Consider the following 16,196-nt stretch of genomic DNA (forward strand, 5'->3'; position numbering starts at 1 on the left):
GGAATGTCTCATCTGTGATTTCTCACCGAGTCCTGAATCTGCTGCTCTACCAAAGGCAAACATCTGCCTTTATATCTGTCGTCTCAATGGTGAGGTTAGAATAGCATCTCGAGGGACACCATCTGCAGAAGCAGGGGTGCGGACCCGCCGCACTCCCTACGGAGCGTATGCGCCCTCTACAAAGGAGTGTGGGAATACCCTGCTGCCCTCAGTAACAACTTGATCGCCCAAGTGAAAAGCAGAGCCCTACCTCACCAAGCGCTGGCCATGGTTAGCAAGGACCCGTGGGAACCTTTTTCTAATGAAGTGGCACGCAGCCGGGGCTGCAGAGCTCCAGCCCCAAGTCCCAGTCACGTGCCCCCTTCTACAGATGGCAGATCTGCCTCCTATGCACGTGAACTGGAAGCTGCACTGATGTCAGGTAAGACCTTGTAGAAATAAAGAGACTGTCTGTTAATGAAAACAGAAGCTTCTTGCTTCTATAGTCTTCTCACAGAAGACTATGGGAGTCTTCTGCACTCATATGCTTCTCCCAATCCCTTCTGAACAGACAAATCCAACAAAAAATGCATCCAAGCGATATCTGTAAGGGTTGTTTGCATCAGGAGCCCTAAAGGCTTTTTAACAAGATGCATTTCAGGCAGGTTGTGCATATAAAGCCTTTCCCCTAGGTGTCTGCCTGGTGACGTCTTCCAACCCAAAGAAATCCATGTTTTCCTAAACCTTTTAGTGCATCTCACAATATGACAAGCGATAATGGCTCTCATCAATCTTGTGTTGTGGTACATCTCTTTCCTTAACAGAGGAGATAGAGGAGACCGAGGAAACCTCAAAGGGAAGTGGCTCGCTCTGTGTAAGGCTAAAACACAAAGCTTAATACGCTACAGGAGAAAGGACACAACGAAAACACAAAGGATGAGCTTCCCTGCAAGGAAGCAGTAGGAGAATCTGGCCTCATTTCATATCATCACGAAGCTCGAACAGGCGCATAAAAGCACGTATATTGAGAAGAACATTATTGGACTAACCAAGCCCACTCTGTTAGCTCCGGTAGTTCATTAGTTTCATTGGGATTTCATAGCAGTAAGGGCTACTTGAGCCTAAAGGAGCTGCACAATTTGGATGCAATTTGACTGAAGAACTTAACCCAGAGTCTGGTTCTCTACCAACCTCCAACAAAATGGGTAATTTGCAATTTTGAAACATCAGATGTCATCTACCAGTTTTTTAGCTTTCCTTGATTCATCTGTATCAGAAAAGTGTGATAATGCAGGTTAGCTAACTTAAGCTAAATTTCTGAATGTATAATACTAATGGAGATGAATTTTTACACAAGCTTTTCTCTTTTTTAAAAAAATAAACACATGTTAACAAGACTGTGGCCTTTTCTGAGTTTACTAACTCTAGGAATTGCCTTGCCCTCACTAGGTAACAGCTATGGAGCATCAGGGGTGAAACAGGTCAAGAGCGGTAATGGTTTATGCACACAAACAGTTTTTAAAGTCAGCTTTTGCTAGGAATTACAAAATAGTTCTCCCTACTATTAGGCTTTATCTTAAAAATGGTAATTGCCACCTGGCATACTCCATCGATACTCTGAAAACCGAGCAAATGAGGCCGCACGTTGCATTGAGGCAGCACATCAGTAGGAGAGGAATGCATCCACGTGCTAATGTAAGCAGACACATGGAAAGAGAAAGACACGAGATAGTTTAGAGGGCATTATATAATAATTGCTGGCAAGAGCTGGCTTTTTAACAGGGATGGCTTTAGAAATTGGGCAGCAACCCATCAGCCTGCAGGTGCTGAGCAGAGAATGAATTGCTTATCTGTCCCTGCTGCTCATTCTCAGGAGAGATACAGTATCATGTCATTCAACTTGCTGATCTCTTCAGACAGGTTTCTTTAGTGACAGGATTTTAGTGCCAAAAGTATTGGTTTACTAATAGGGAAACATGGCTTCTCCAAATTGATATTTCTATATGCTGAGCACATAGGGATACCCTTGGGTAGTAGCAAGTAAGTAGCAAGCATTTTCTAATTAATTAATCCGCACATCTCCTCTTTCAGCTACATCTGTATACATCAGTACTGACATCAAATTGTCTGTTAACTTCATCAGAAGTATTTCCTTTCCCTGAATTTCCCAGGGGCTGTATCAATACCTGCTTCCCTAAATAAAAGTGGCAGGCGGATGTAAAGTGGGTATCAACTGACTCCCCTGTTCAGCATATCTCCAGTGAAGACAACAGTTCAAAATGGTTATTAAAAGGTTAGAGATCCTTCCAATTGACAAGGCACCAAGTCCAGGTGACACTCATCTAAAAGTGCTAATGGAAGTGGAGACAGAAATTGGAAAACCAGTAGGAGACATTTTGACAAGCTCAGCTGAGTAAAGATCCCTAAAGGCAGAGAAAGGACTAACATAAAACAGTATTTTTAAAAGAACAGAAACAAATAGGGAAACACATACATATAGATCTAAGTGTTTACAGACCCGTATTCAGGAATATTTTGAGCATTATTTTCATGGTTCTGAACTTTAAAAAGACAGACTTCTTCAATTTGATGCTGTGAGCAGGGGATGTGGTTTCATGAAAATGCAAGTCTCTTCTTCTACCTTCTCCATGCTCTTTTAGATTATGCCTTTGCTTTCTTCGTGGAAGAAAAGCCCTGTTACAGGGATCACATTTAATGAAAGGGGGCTAAAAGGGAATTCTGACAACACCAGATGTCACAAGTTGATGCCATTCCTCATATATTATTGTATTCAGAAAACCCTACAAGTACTGAGCCAGAGAAAATTCTCTGGCTTAAAATCAATACTAAACTAAAGTCCTTTATCCTGCCAGTAATTGCTGTTTGCATGCAAAGCTGCTGCATATGTCTTCACTGGGAGAAAAAACTAATAAGACTTTCCTCATATTGGCAGAAAAACAAAGAACTCAGATATTTGCTCTTAGCTCTTTTGTGCAGCGGTGGATCGGGAGGAAGAGGTAACGGCCGTGTACCTTGGAGCTGATCCTGGAGAGCTGTGAAAGTCGTGCAAAGCAGCATTTTTGATCTCTTCAGTCACCTGCAAATCTCTAGATCACAACTGTCTGCATAAAGGTCCCATGCAATTCCTTATGTACCTGCCCCGCACATGTAGTTCCTGACAGGCGATGCCCAGTTAGCTTTGGGGACATGTCAGAGGGTCAGAACTAGCGGTCAGAACAGAAATGATCATACATACCTATTTAAAGATAAGTTCTTCTGACAAAATTTGATCTGACTGAAACAAAAATTAAAATTTTAATGCTTCTCTGAAATGATCAGACTGAATGAACTTGGAAAAACTAGTCAGGAAGTATAGTAATTTACTCAATCTCATACCATTAAGGTCATAAAAGGCTTGAGAATGGGGCACTTTTCTGAGAACTGCAGAAATACCCATGTTTGCAGTTCTCATTTCTTAGACATCTCAGTTTTTTTCCAGCTAATGCATGAGTCCGCATGCAGTGAGCCCTGTGGCACTCCGCGAAGTGCGCGTACGCACTGCACCCCTGCGACGAACCGACTCCCATGCTGCTGCAAACAGCGAGTTTCAAAGCAGGGCTCAGCTGAGTTTCAGATACTGGCTGGAAATCTCAGCTCCTGAGCTGCTGCGCGGCACTGTGGCCGCCCTTCTCCTCGGAATCCCCCAGGGGAAAGCTGGTCACGGGGTGGATCTCAAACCTGCTCAGCAGCTGCACCAGGAAAGCAGAGCCCAGCAGAGAAGAAAGGCCTGCAGGTGGTGCGGCTGAAGTGGGCCAGGTTTGAACTACAGTCCTAAACAGACCTATTTGTGTTCCTCTTTCCTCATTATTTGCTTCAAATGGGAAAAACATATATAAAGATTGTATTGCCTAGAGAATCTCGAGAGAGGCTTGTTCTGCTTCCATTCTAACAAAATAACCAAATTTTCAAGAAGCAGGATTGCAGTGTTTGCAGAAAAATTGACTCCTTACCTCTTGATAACTGCCTGAAGGTGAAATATCCTGAAGACCCTTCTAGGTCACCTTCATCAAGTTCAGCCTACGCAAAGGCACCTACTCTTCATCCAGGTCAAACCTAGTGGCTCTTTTTCCCAGGAACATTATTCCTGCTTGGAAGCGTTCATGCCCAGGTGGATGCTCGCTCCTCCTTTGAAACCAACTGATTTTACTTTAAAGAAAGACAGCAAAAATGAAAAAGTACTGAATTCTACAGATCTCAGGTATTGAAAAGCTTCATAGGCTATGTGTGCTCTACATAGAAATTGCAATCTGTCCTCTATAACATTTTCACCTCAGCTGTGCCATTTGTTAGCTTTAGAGTTGCCCAGAGATTCGGTGGTATTTTATCACCTCCTTTTGAAAGATGGACTTCCACCGTTTGTTCCCATGGGGTTGCATGCTATTTTAAGCTGTATTTTCTAGCCAGCTTTTCCACGGCTTCTGCAGCGGCATGTAATTTCCATCAGCACCTTTAATGCCAGTGCTGTTTAATCCCTTCCTGAAATGCAATGGAAAGGAATTTAGAAGCAAGTGAAAGCATCTAGATGAATAAAGAAGTAGAATATCCCAGTGTCAAAGCTTGAATTGGTCAGTGTGCCTGCATGCGTGTTGTTTTACTATAGTCCTGACTATTAGCAACAGGCCAGTGTACCACATCAGTGGAATCCGGAGCCTGGGACCTCATGAGCTGTCCCAATGAATCAAAATGACACAATCCCTTGTGCTAAATAGCCTTGTGCTGATGTGGTCTGAAAATGCAGAGACTGTCTCTGCTCCTCACTCCTCTGGATTATCACCTAAAGTGGGCTGGTATGGAAAGGGCCCCTTGCCCTTCAATCAAACTGCAGTGTTCAAGGAGAACCCAGAGCTTCATGGGGAAGCAATTAAGGTGGTGTTCATCCACGCTCACTAACTGACCACGGTCATTCAGGTTTGAGGCATATCTGGTTTGCTTGGGTTTTTTCTTTTCTCTGTTTGGCAGAAGATGTTTGGGGGCTCTGGCGTTATGCTATGAGTAAGCCAGCTGTCTTGGTGCAGGGTCTTTCAACCCCCAGATAGACTCGAAAACCTGAGAAGTTGGAGGGAAGCTGAGATTTGAATCTAGCCTATCTAAATGCCCAGTATCCTGTCTTACTCTTTTCCCTAGCAGTATGTTCCTGGGACTCTGTCCCTGCTGCTTGGGATTGGGAAAGCTCTCCTCTTCTTCTTGATCTAATTTAACGTGAGCATAAGCTGGAAATAGCTCCTTGGATGTCAGCAGTAATTCCCTGTTGCCCTGTGTGTTATATAACAAACACCATGTATGCAAACCAAGTATGAAATGCTTCTAGGAAAAACGGAGCAAGACGGTATTTCACACTCACTCATGGTGCAGAGAGCTGTAGAAAATCAGGCACCAAACCAAGAAGAGGTCAATGTTGGGCTGCTCATTTGGCATTAAGCTTTCTGCATTTAACAGCTCAAGACAATAAGAGTTTTTGCACATTAACAAAAATGATTGAACGATCAATAAAACCATCTACAGATTTCATTTGCAAGAGGGAAGGGAATTAGATGAATTCAAAAGCAGGAGCTCATGATCATTTTGAAACATGGTGCACTAATCAAAGATATATTTGCACATCTGTTGTGTATTTGATTAGTCTCTGGCAGTTAAATGCTACAGCAGTAATAGGAATATCAAAGCCATTGATCCCCTACACATGAAGACCATGAAGTTTGATTCGGACAGACATCTCTTCCAGGTCCCATTGAACTGTATTGGTAAGGGTTAGCTAAAGCCTTCTGTTGGGACAGCTGGTTTCAAAGGAGGAGCATAGTGGGGTGGAGCGAGCGTCCATCTGGGCATGAACGCTTCCAAGCAGGAATAATGTTCCTGCAAAAAAGAGCCACTAGGTTTGGCCTGGATGAAGAGTAGGTGCCTTTGCGTAGGCTGAACTTGATGAAGGTGACCTAGAAGGGCTTTCAGGATATTTCACCTTCAGGCAGTTATCAAGAGGTAAGGAGTCAGTTTTTCTCCTTGTTCATGAGACATCCCTGCTCCACCTCACTAGTGAAGGTGGAGCTTCTGAGCTCTGAAGCACATGAAGAGACAGAGGCTATGACATATAAGCAGATGAAGTGACTGAAGGGTTAAATGAGTTTTGTTATTTTTGTTAGCTATGTTGTGCTGTATTTTTATTAAATTCTTATTAAAGGATGAGAGAGAAAAGTGAATAAGGGGAAGAAGAAAAATCAGAGTTTGTTGTCTACCCAGCAGTGGGCACCTGACTGGATTTGGTGTTTCTTGGGGCAACAGGGAACCTGCTCAAGAGTCAGCTTTGAGGGCTTTTTCTGCCACCCTGCAACTCTGCCCACCTCTTCTGCTGTCAACTTTGGATCTCTGTGTCCAAATGAACCCTTTTGGCATGAGTGCCAGTTTCAGTTCTGCCTCAATGTCTATTTTATCCACTCTTCACGTCTTGCCAGCTCACACCCCACCTCCTCCTGTCCCTCCACCCCCTGAGTCAAAGGTGACCCTGCTCTGGGTAGCAGCGTTGGCCACAGGAGCGCCAGCAGAGCACCATGACCATTTTCCGGCCAGTTGCTTCTGCTGCAGGAGCTGGGCCGAGGGGCAGGCAGGTCCTTTGGGAGCAGAGATGGAACCAGTAGATTCAGAACTTGGGTACCAAATAACTGTCAAACCTCCCTTGCAAGTCCACAGCCCCGAGCAGACAGTTGTTTTTGTTAATCTCTCTCAGTTTTCCCATGGCTTGAGTGGTAAGGAGTTAATGCTAGTTGTTTAATTAATTAATACTCCAAGGAAGCAGAAGTGCTGCCATGCTCTTAACAGCTTTTAGATGTGTTGGCCCTGCCCCACTCAGGCAGTAGGACCGAGCAAGAACACACCAGGCTTCATGCGGTTTGGTTCAAACCGATGCATCCCGTTGAGCTCAGGACAGCAGCAGCTGCAGGGCTAGCAGCAGCTGGATCCTGCACACAACCTTACACATGCCAGTCAGATCAATACGCAGAACTGTGCTTTCAGCAATGCTGATTTCAACCTATGTTATGGATTTCAGGGATTCTTTGTAAAGCAAAGAAGCCCTGGTGGCTTCCTGAGAAATAACAAAGCAATTTCAGGGCATGCACATATGCCAGAAGAACTACCTAGTAACCACTGCCCTGTGATTTTTTATTCTTACACTTAAAGGAATGCACGTAGCAACAACACTGAATCAGGACTATCACCAGTAATACTGCAGCAGCTTTTCTTGTTCAGCTGTTGGGAAGCTAGAGAGTGGCGGATGAGTAGTGCTCCAGGACAAAACCTCGGGTAACGCCATCCAAAGGGAGCATTGCTCCGTCCTGTTACTGCAGCGTGGTTTGGAACTGTCTTTGCTGCAGTGACACAACGCCAGTATGAAGTGGTGCTTCACATAATTAAGTCAAAGCTGAGACTAGCATGCATATTAATGAGCACTCTAATGAGCATTAATTTTTGATGTTCCTCGTTAACAAGCGTTATAAACTATGACAAATTTCTGTTTGACTGAATGCCAAAATTCAGATGAGTGGTGGTTCAAAATTGTAAATCTGAATGCTTCCCTGGGGGATTGGAACACCAGGCATAAATACTCTGAGAGCTCGCAGCTTCAAAGAGGAAAAATATATGCCATGACAGGCTATCTGCCACTGCCCTTCTACATGTGTCTAGTGGAGAAGCACTTGCATCTTTCAGGTAGAGGCAGTTTAAATTTAAAATATAAAAAATGAAGTATCCAACTCTCAAATGCTAAAAGTAAAGCATTCTGCTCCTATTGAAAGCAAGAGACATACTTTAATATCGAGAGTTTGACATGAACAGAGGAGTCTCACCCCTTTGGCTCTTATTTGTGCAGTCAAACACCTGGACTCAATGTGCAAGTCTGGAGGCTGGTAAAAATGCAGGTTCATACCTGTAGTCACGACATAGGCATGAACAAAGAAAACATCTCTGAAAGATGAAGAACCCTAAAAAAATCTGGATGAAGCAAGACAGTGACGAGAAGATCTAAAGGACAGCAAACCCGTATGTATAATCTGCACAGATATATCGTATCCTAACCGGCCCAGGGACCCCTCAGGCTTCAGCTGCCCGACTTGAGCACAGAGCCGGGGAGCTCGGGCTCCGCGCAGCTCTTCTAGCACGCGCTTGCAACGAGCCTGGGTCGCTGTTGTATTTTGTTCGTTTACAGCTAATCAAAGCAGTTCATTTTTCAGACGTTTCTGACCAGCTTTTGTGTTCTATCGCACTCAAGCCCCACTTTGAAGGTGATAAGCATTACACGTTAAGGGAGGCTTGTCTGTGCTTTTCATGCCTCGCTGGTTCAGAAGGAGCAAACCGGTGGCATGAGAGCTGCATTAGTAGACAAATACAGGCCATGTCAAATGAGGAGAAGGACAGCTGGCTGAAAGAAAAGCAGAGTCAGAGGAATCCGCCCCACTGTGCTCACCGAGCGCTTCCAACAGTTTTCTGCTGCACTCCGTTTTACCCACGTAACCACCCTCAGCACGCGCCGACACCTCCATCCAGAACGGTGTTCATGTCATCACTCACGTCACTAGAACTTGGGTGAAAGGAAAGTTTCCTAAGAAGTTTGACTTTTCAAAGTTGTTTCCCTTTCTGAGTATTTAAAAGTAATTCGTTTTTGGCTTTGTGGGATTTTCCTGTTTTTCAGTATTTTTCTCTGAATATCACTAAAACCAGTAATGACATTTTGCTCAATAAAAATCTGATCTTCAAAAAGGAAATATACTTATTTTAATAAATTCTGAAAACCTATGTTTTTCTAAAAGATATAAGAAACTAGACAATGCTGATGTCCTTTCTTTGAAAAAGGAGGCGTCTTTCTGAAAACCGCTTTCCATGAAAAAGCAGCTGATCGGTCCATCATAGATCGACCTCACAGCAATTAAAGCACCGAGCATGGGATTCGCTTTATCTCAAAGCAGACATCTACAACTGATGAGATAAATTGCACTCCACAAGTGCCTCTCCATTGAATTCAGAGAGATTGGAGGACATCATCTGTATATTAAACAAGTAAAAATAGATAAAATGAATTCCATGACTGCTATAGTCCTGATTTTTTTTTAACCTCGTTCTCATCACGCTGTACTCAGCACTGAAAAGGAGATACAGCCAGATTTTAGGGAACATCTTACATGAACTGCCTACCTATGGGGCTGAACTCATAAAACAGGTATATACCTGCTATCAACAAACTGATTACAGTTACGGGGCACGGTGTTATAAAATGGAAGTAGTTGGGAAGTCTCTGTCTCCAAGAGGTAACATCTAGGGGTGGCACTGAGCTTCACTATTCAGGTAAGTCAAGGGTTGGCTGCCTCACAGCCTCCAAAACTGTCCGTTTCCACTCTTTTCTGTTGCCGTTGCTGATACTCTACAACAGCCTCTGCCTATCTGATTACTTAAATTTAATTAATATTCCTCTCGCTCTACTTGCTCAAATGGATTCATTCTCTTTACTGCTCTCACGACTGCTAATAAATTAGAAGATGGATTTTAAAAAACGCTACTGTCCTCATCATACATCAGCCAGTCCTGCACTGCCAATTGGTTTTCTCCGTGATTGCTGACACTTTAGACAGAAGAAATATTTCTAACACTTACACTGAATCAACCTGGATATTTTATACCTGCTGAGCATCTTACAGTCTCATCCCTCCAGCTGGGGAGGTGAAAGCCATGTTGGCCTTTTCAAGTGATCCATCACAAATTTTCTTCTCTATTTTCAGTTTACTTTCTATTGGTGTGCTTCTGATTTCCACTTTGATGTTGTTCTCAATAATCAAAGCCAGAAATCCAGCTTTTTACAGACGTCTTTTGAAGCCATCTTCAAATTATGACAGATCCAGCATCCCAGTAGGCCAATTCAGAAAGACCTTTGATTAATATTTATACTGCGGAACCTCAGTGCAAAGCAAAAAAAGTGGATTACCTTGCAGCCATTGTTTAGGCAAGGCAGGCAATTACAGATTATAAATAATGTCACCCTCATTCTTTTGGCAAAGTGAATGTTCACTGGCAGCAGAGTTTTCTAAATATCTTCCATCAGAGTATTGTCAGGCATTTAGCTATTTTCCTCTTCAGAGCTTTGGAGTTTGAGGACAGGTGGATTAAATGGCAAATCAACCAAACACTGAGATAAAGGAAATCAGCTGTCCCAGGTGAATAATGAGCCTTTTTTGGTCACATTACTCTGCCCTTAAATCTGTCATAAAAAAGGCTAATGCAGTCATTCTTAACCTAATCCGCTCGGATAACTGGAGGAACACCCTTTCCAGGAATCTTCCTTGTGCAATTCCATACAGGATGGGAAAAGAGATTAGGCATTACAAAAATCTTATTTATTTTCAACTGACCTGGAAATGGGCTTTTTTATAAAAAAGAGATCAAGGTTCTTCCCCAGTTTTTGTGCCTATTACCACGTAGTTGGATAGAAGCACAGACAGCTCTTGGAAAAGCCCCTGTGCGCTGCCCTAAACAGTTCCACAATTTCAGATGGATGAGATCGACCTTGGTGCAGCGGGCACCAGGTGGCTATTTTACCTGGCAGAGCCATGATTCACTAGGTGGAGAAAGGTGTGAGCGAGAAAGCATTTGTGGAACTGGAAACAGGAGTCCTCTTCCAGGAACAACCTCACTTCAAGATCCCAGGAAATTCCCAAAGCCACCCTACAATCATCAAAATGCTACTTGCGCTTGTAACTTAGCAGTGCCTGTAAGCAGCTAAAAAAAAAAAAAAGACACTGTAAAGTTTTTAGGTCCATTTATGGGTTTGTGCTCTTTGGATAGCTCCGATGAGCTTCCCTTTTGCAAAGGCACTTAGGAATCAAACGCTGCACAGTCTCAAATTCATCAGTTTGCAGACGTCAGGAACCAGGGGCAGCGCGAGGAAGCAAAACCAAACCCAAAAGTTAGACTCGCGCGGGGCTGCCCCAGGCTCACGCTCGTGGACGTGAACAGGCTGGTTGCCAGAGCAGGCTGCTGCTTCCTGCTCCCGCCTGGCCAAAGAGCAAGAGCAAGATACCCGGACAGAGCGTGTCCGCCGTCGTTCTGTGCCCCAGAAGGACGTGCTCGCTGTCACCTCGCGGCAGCACGTGGGACTTGCGTAGTGCCCCAGGATGGAGGCAGAGGAGAGGACCAGCTGGGTCCCCGGGAGCCCTTTCCCCGGAGGAATGGCACGAGGCTAAGAGGTGGCTGGGCGATGCCCTCTCCTTGCGAGAGCAAGGCAGACGGCTCCTCTCCGCGGGGGGCTCCCGTAGGGGTTAGCAGTGGGGGGACAGCCACAAAAAGCACAGCGCGCCGTAAGCATGGGATGCCCCGCTGCCCCCTCCCTGGTGCAGAAAGCCGTCCGCGTCCGCCCGCGTGCTCCCAAGGAGCACTCGGAGCTCGCTAGCACTGAGACGGTGAGCAGGAAGCTCGCACATAAACGAGCTGGCATTGCATGGATCAAATTGGCTTTTATTATCTGGAAATGAAGAGTAACGAAGGGTTCGGCGGTGCGTTCCTCTCTCCGAGGACATTCCACAGATACCAGCCAGCAGGCCGCTGGAGCACGGGGGTTGGGATCAGAATCCAAATCCAGCATCGTTCTGGTCTTACCCCACTGATATACGTGTCTATGGGCAGCAGCAAGGCTTGCTCTCACTGTAGTCACTGGGAGGACACAACCGAACCGTGATGAGTATTACCACAGCCCAGTTCAATAGATAAACGATTCTGTTGTTTAATACAGTTCTTGGAACGACTCCTAGAAGTGGAAACCTGCATTTTATACTTCCTTATTCACTAACAAACGCTACAGTGAAATTAAGCTTAACATTGACTTGGTTTTGTGAGATAAAGGGATAAAATCCATTAATTTTCTGCTGATAAAATGTTATTTTGACTCATTCTAATGTGTATTCTTTCCCTTGCCACAATCTCAGACTCCTTTTTCCCTTGCTGCTCCCTGGCTACATTACAGGTTACTAAAAAATCAAAGCTACAGATCTAGTCCGTAGACTCTATCCTTTGTTATTAACATGTAAGGCAGAGCACGCAAGCCGGCTGTCTGCTGGGGAGGAGGCCGTAGAGCGCATTCCCCACAAGCAGCCCCACAAGTTGCTGCTGCACTAATGCGACTGCAGAGAGCACGACAGAATTGTAAGAAATGACCCCAAACTGGCATCCAGGCCACAGCTTCCAAAGAGCAAATCTGCTCGAATCTAAAGAAACAGTACCAGATTTTTTCTGGACCTAATAAAATACTTTTGACGGAACAATTTTACGTGAAACCTTCTAAGCTAAGAAAGAACTTCTTAAAGCTTGCAATATTCTGCTTTAACATTTGTGACCAAACGGTTGGGCTAGTACATGAGACCACTGGGAAGCAAACCAAAATTGATTTATTTCGTTTCATTCGCCAAGTTGAATGACAAGCTGGAAATTAAAGGAACCAGTCGCATTTTGAAAATATTTGCCTTTCCCTCATCCCATGATGAGGCCATTAGGAGCCTCTCCACCTCTCCAACTTTACCAACGCAAGTGATGCCATCCCTTCTACAGAAACCTCTAAAACAGAAAAACGTAGCTACTCTCCTCCCCCTAGCGAACAGGGGTCTGTGCTAGCATAGAGAAACACAGTTTGCACCTCCGTCAACATGACGCTATTTGGAAAATATTAATGAAGAGCGAGAAACTCTAAAGCAGGGAAGAGAGGATAGGACAGGCAAGGTGGAGAAAGGGAACTAGGGCAATTCTGCAAGAACAGCACTCAGTGCTTTTTCTTATTTAATATATTTATTCATGAGTCAGGCTAACAGTAAGAGCGTGCTAATGAAGAATCGTTAGCTGATGATATCAGGTTAGGAGACCTAATCAATACAAAGGAGGAATAGAGTATCACACAGGAAGAGCTACAAGATCAAAGCATTTCAAAGAACGTCAAGCATTTAAGGACTGCAAGGATTTTGCTGTAAAGCAGAAGCTCCTCAGCTAGAGAGCACAGAGGAGGAGCGTGGCTGTGGAAAAGACAAATACAGTTCTACTATGCATCAACTAAGCTAGCTCTGCAGCATGGACATGAACATGCTAATACAACTCTATAAACACTGGAGAAAACTCAGGTCTGAGGGAGACTGTGATATTATTATTTGTCACTAAATCTCTCAATTACTAATTTCGGCACAAAAATAAACCATATATATCAACCAACAATTAAAGACAAAAAGCTAGGAAACAAACCCTAACAAAGGAAAAAAAAACTCTAGAAGAGCCTTCAAGTAACGGCAAGAACAAAAAAAGAAGTAGCTTAAGACTCCGTTTAGTATATTTATCAATAGGAATACCTTATTAGGCACGAACTGAATTACAATTTTCTGCAAGGGCAAGAAACTGGACAGTGTTTGGGGAAGTCGCCCCCAGGCTTGTATCTCTGACAGCAGGGATCACCTTCAGTCAGATGATGTTGCAGGATGTAGGCCTAAGGGAATTAATCATATTTAATATTAAAGTCTTTACTTTGACACAATTTCAATTGACTACAACAAATCAAAGCAAATGCTGCAATAAATGTCTTCATAATGCCTCGTGCTGTAGCTGTGCTTTGAAAGCCCAAAATCAATAAAAACAAAATGGTGACATATGTTTGTATTATTTGAAAAACTAAATGCATGCAAGGGGATCTGTCACTGCAGGATTAATAGAGCACATGACGCTGTGTTTGCTGGGCGTCTGGTTGTCTGTCTTGTAATACGAATTTTGAAACAGCTAGGGATTTCTGCTACTACTTTTGCAGGTTTATGCTGAAGTTCACATTAACAATAAATCATCCTGTATGTATAGTTCTCTTTTTCAATTTACTGCAACATAACTTCACCAGTTCACCCAGGGAATAGGGCCATACACATAATGAGTAGGAATCTGATAATAAAATATTAAGTAAGACAACAAAACAAAAACATTTGAAATATTAATACCAAGGCTCTAAAATACCCCTCATTGCCATTCAGCCTGCATTTGGTGCGTACATACCTCTTACATGTGGGTGGAGCAACAGCAGGAGAGCGCCAAGTGGTCTACTCTAATGACTGCAAAATAATCTATCTGAAATTAAGGAAACTATTTAATGATGATGTAAGTGAAAATAAAACACGTTCCACAGTGACCTGAAAGATGTTGTTTCTAATCTAGCAGCTAAAATTACCTTTGACCAAGTAATTATTCGCTATGCTAGGACCTTTTCCACATCCCTGAGTACTTCACAAAATGAATCTGAATGTATTTGCCCAGAGTGATTCTTGGCCCTCCTCGTGGCTGTCCTCACGAGGCAGGGGAGAGCTTCCGGCACGGGGAGGTCCCTTTGGCGGTGGGCGGCAGCAGAGCCAGCGCGGAGCACGTACCGCAGCAGCCCCGCAACCTTAAGTGTTCTTTTCCAGCAGACAGTAAAGTACATGCTTAAATTTAAGCATGTGCTTACGCCTGCTCGACAGCAATGGGAACTCTGCACGCACCTATGTACGCGCCTAAAATCAGGGCACAAACTTTTGCCCTCTCCTTTCTGGCAGCTTCCACAGATTCAGATTCTAAGGCCCCTGAAATTACTCAAGTCTTGGATATATTTTTAAATACATCTATATTCAAAACCCATAGGTGAGACTTTCAAGATCAAATGCTTTTGGTATTCCACAAAATGCAGCTCTCCCATCCCATGTGTCATGCAAATAGGCTCATGAATTGAGTAATTCTCCTCAGCTAACCGGGCTCATATTTACTTAACTGATGTGAACAGACAAAGGAAAATATACCACTTGCTCAGTGTGTGCAAAATTTATGGTATGTAGCTAGCATAATGTGTTTAACAATTTTATCCAAGTTTCAATCTAGGACAAAACAAATATGTTCACTTAATCCCATGCCATATTATAGCAGTTGCATGCAGTAAGTGATTTAAAGTTTTAATTCATCATTAAAGTACACTGTGCACACACAGGTTTTTCTTTTTAAATAATAATATGCAAAACTTCCAGAGTCGTTAACAATTCAATAAGCTGTTTAAACAAGAGAACTCTGAAATGCTTGATCTGTGTCTGTGCCTTCTAAGCATCCTGCAATAATTTATCATCATTTTCACAAATTGCTTGTCAGGTGGACCAAAAAACCTGTTCTACAGTTACCTTCGTTCTGAAAAGTCTCTGTATAAGTTTTATATAAACTGGTGCAGGGAAGTGCATGGAATCAGATCAGATATATTTTTCATTCAGAAAACGTTAATTGACATTACCTACATCCTTAAGTCTTGCCAAGCACTCAAGCAAAAACTATTCTACCAGATCTGCCACAGAAGACTGCAGCATCCGTATTTTGTATGCAATAATATAAACAGTCAGCAGCAATACCAGCTGAGCAGCATATGCTGGCCTTAACAGCGTAAAGCACAAGTGTGAGATGCTACTCATGCTGCCTTGTGTTTGCAGAGGGTCATCGTGTATCTTCGTCTGCAGGAGGAGGGTGAATTAATAACAAGACTGACATTTAGAATTGCAAAGCCATTTCAGATCACCTCTACTTAAACTGGGATTTGGGATAACAAATTCTCCATAGGTATGTCTTGGGAAAGCGCTGGTAAGAGAGCCCGTTTCCCTCCAGCACACACAGGTAAAACAGTGCACCGGAGAAGATGGATGCTGTAACCAGCTCCAGCTGCACCAACCTCTATTACCTGAGTGTAACCATCCAAAGAGTTGGTCCTCTAGGTCTCCCTCACTTTTATAAGTAACTCTTTTAGAGCTTTCTAGTATGTCACATAACATTCAGTCAACAGAAGGAAAGTCTTACTGCATTTGAAAGTATAAAACCAATATCAGAGTGCTTCTTAGAAGGCAGGCGGACAAGTAGCCCTTACGATTTTACATTGAGGCTAGGGTTTCATTTGAATGCATTTTTTATTAACCACTGACACACTGTTAAGGAGGAACAGACCTAAGCTAACATCTGACCTGTGGGTTCCTGTAGCTGCTTCCACTGCGGTAGGTGAAACCTCTTATGGAAAACTCTGCAGATAGTGCAGTGATTGACCTCACCCAGATTCATGGACTTCAGTGAGCTCCACTCCACTTAATAATTCAGTCTCAGTTCCATTTTCTGTGATT

Source organism: Rhea pennata, chromosome 11 (genome assembly GCF_028389875.1).
Source record: "Rhea pennata isolate bPtePen1 chromosome 11, bPtePen1.pri, whole genome shotgun sequence".
NCBI classification, from domain to species: domain Eukaryota; kingdom Metazoa; phylum Chordata; class Aves; order Rheiformes; family Rheidae; genus Rhea; species Rhea pennata.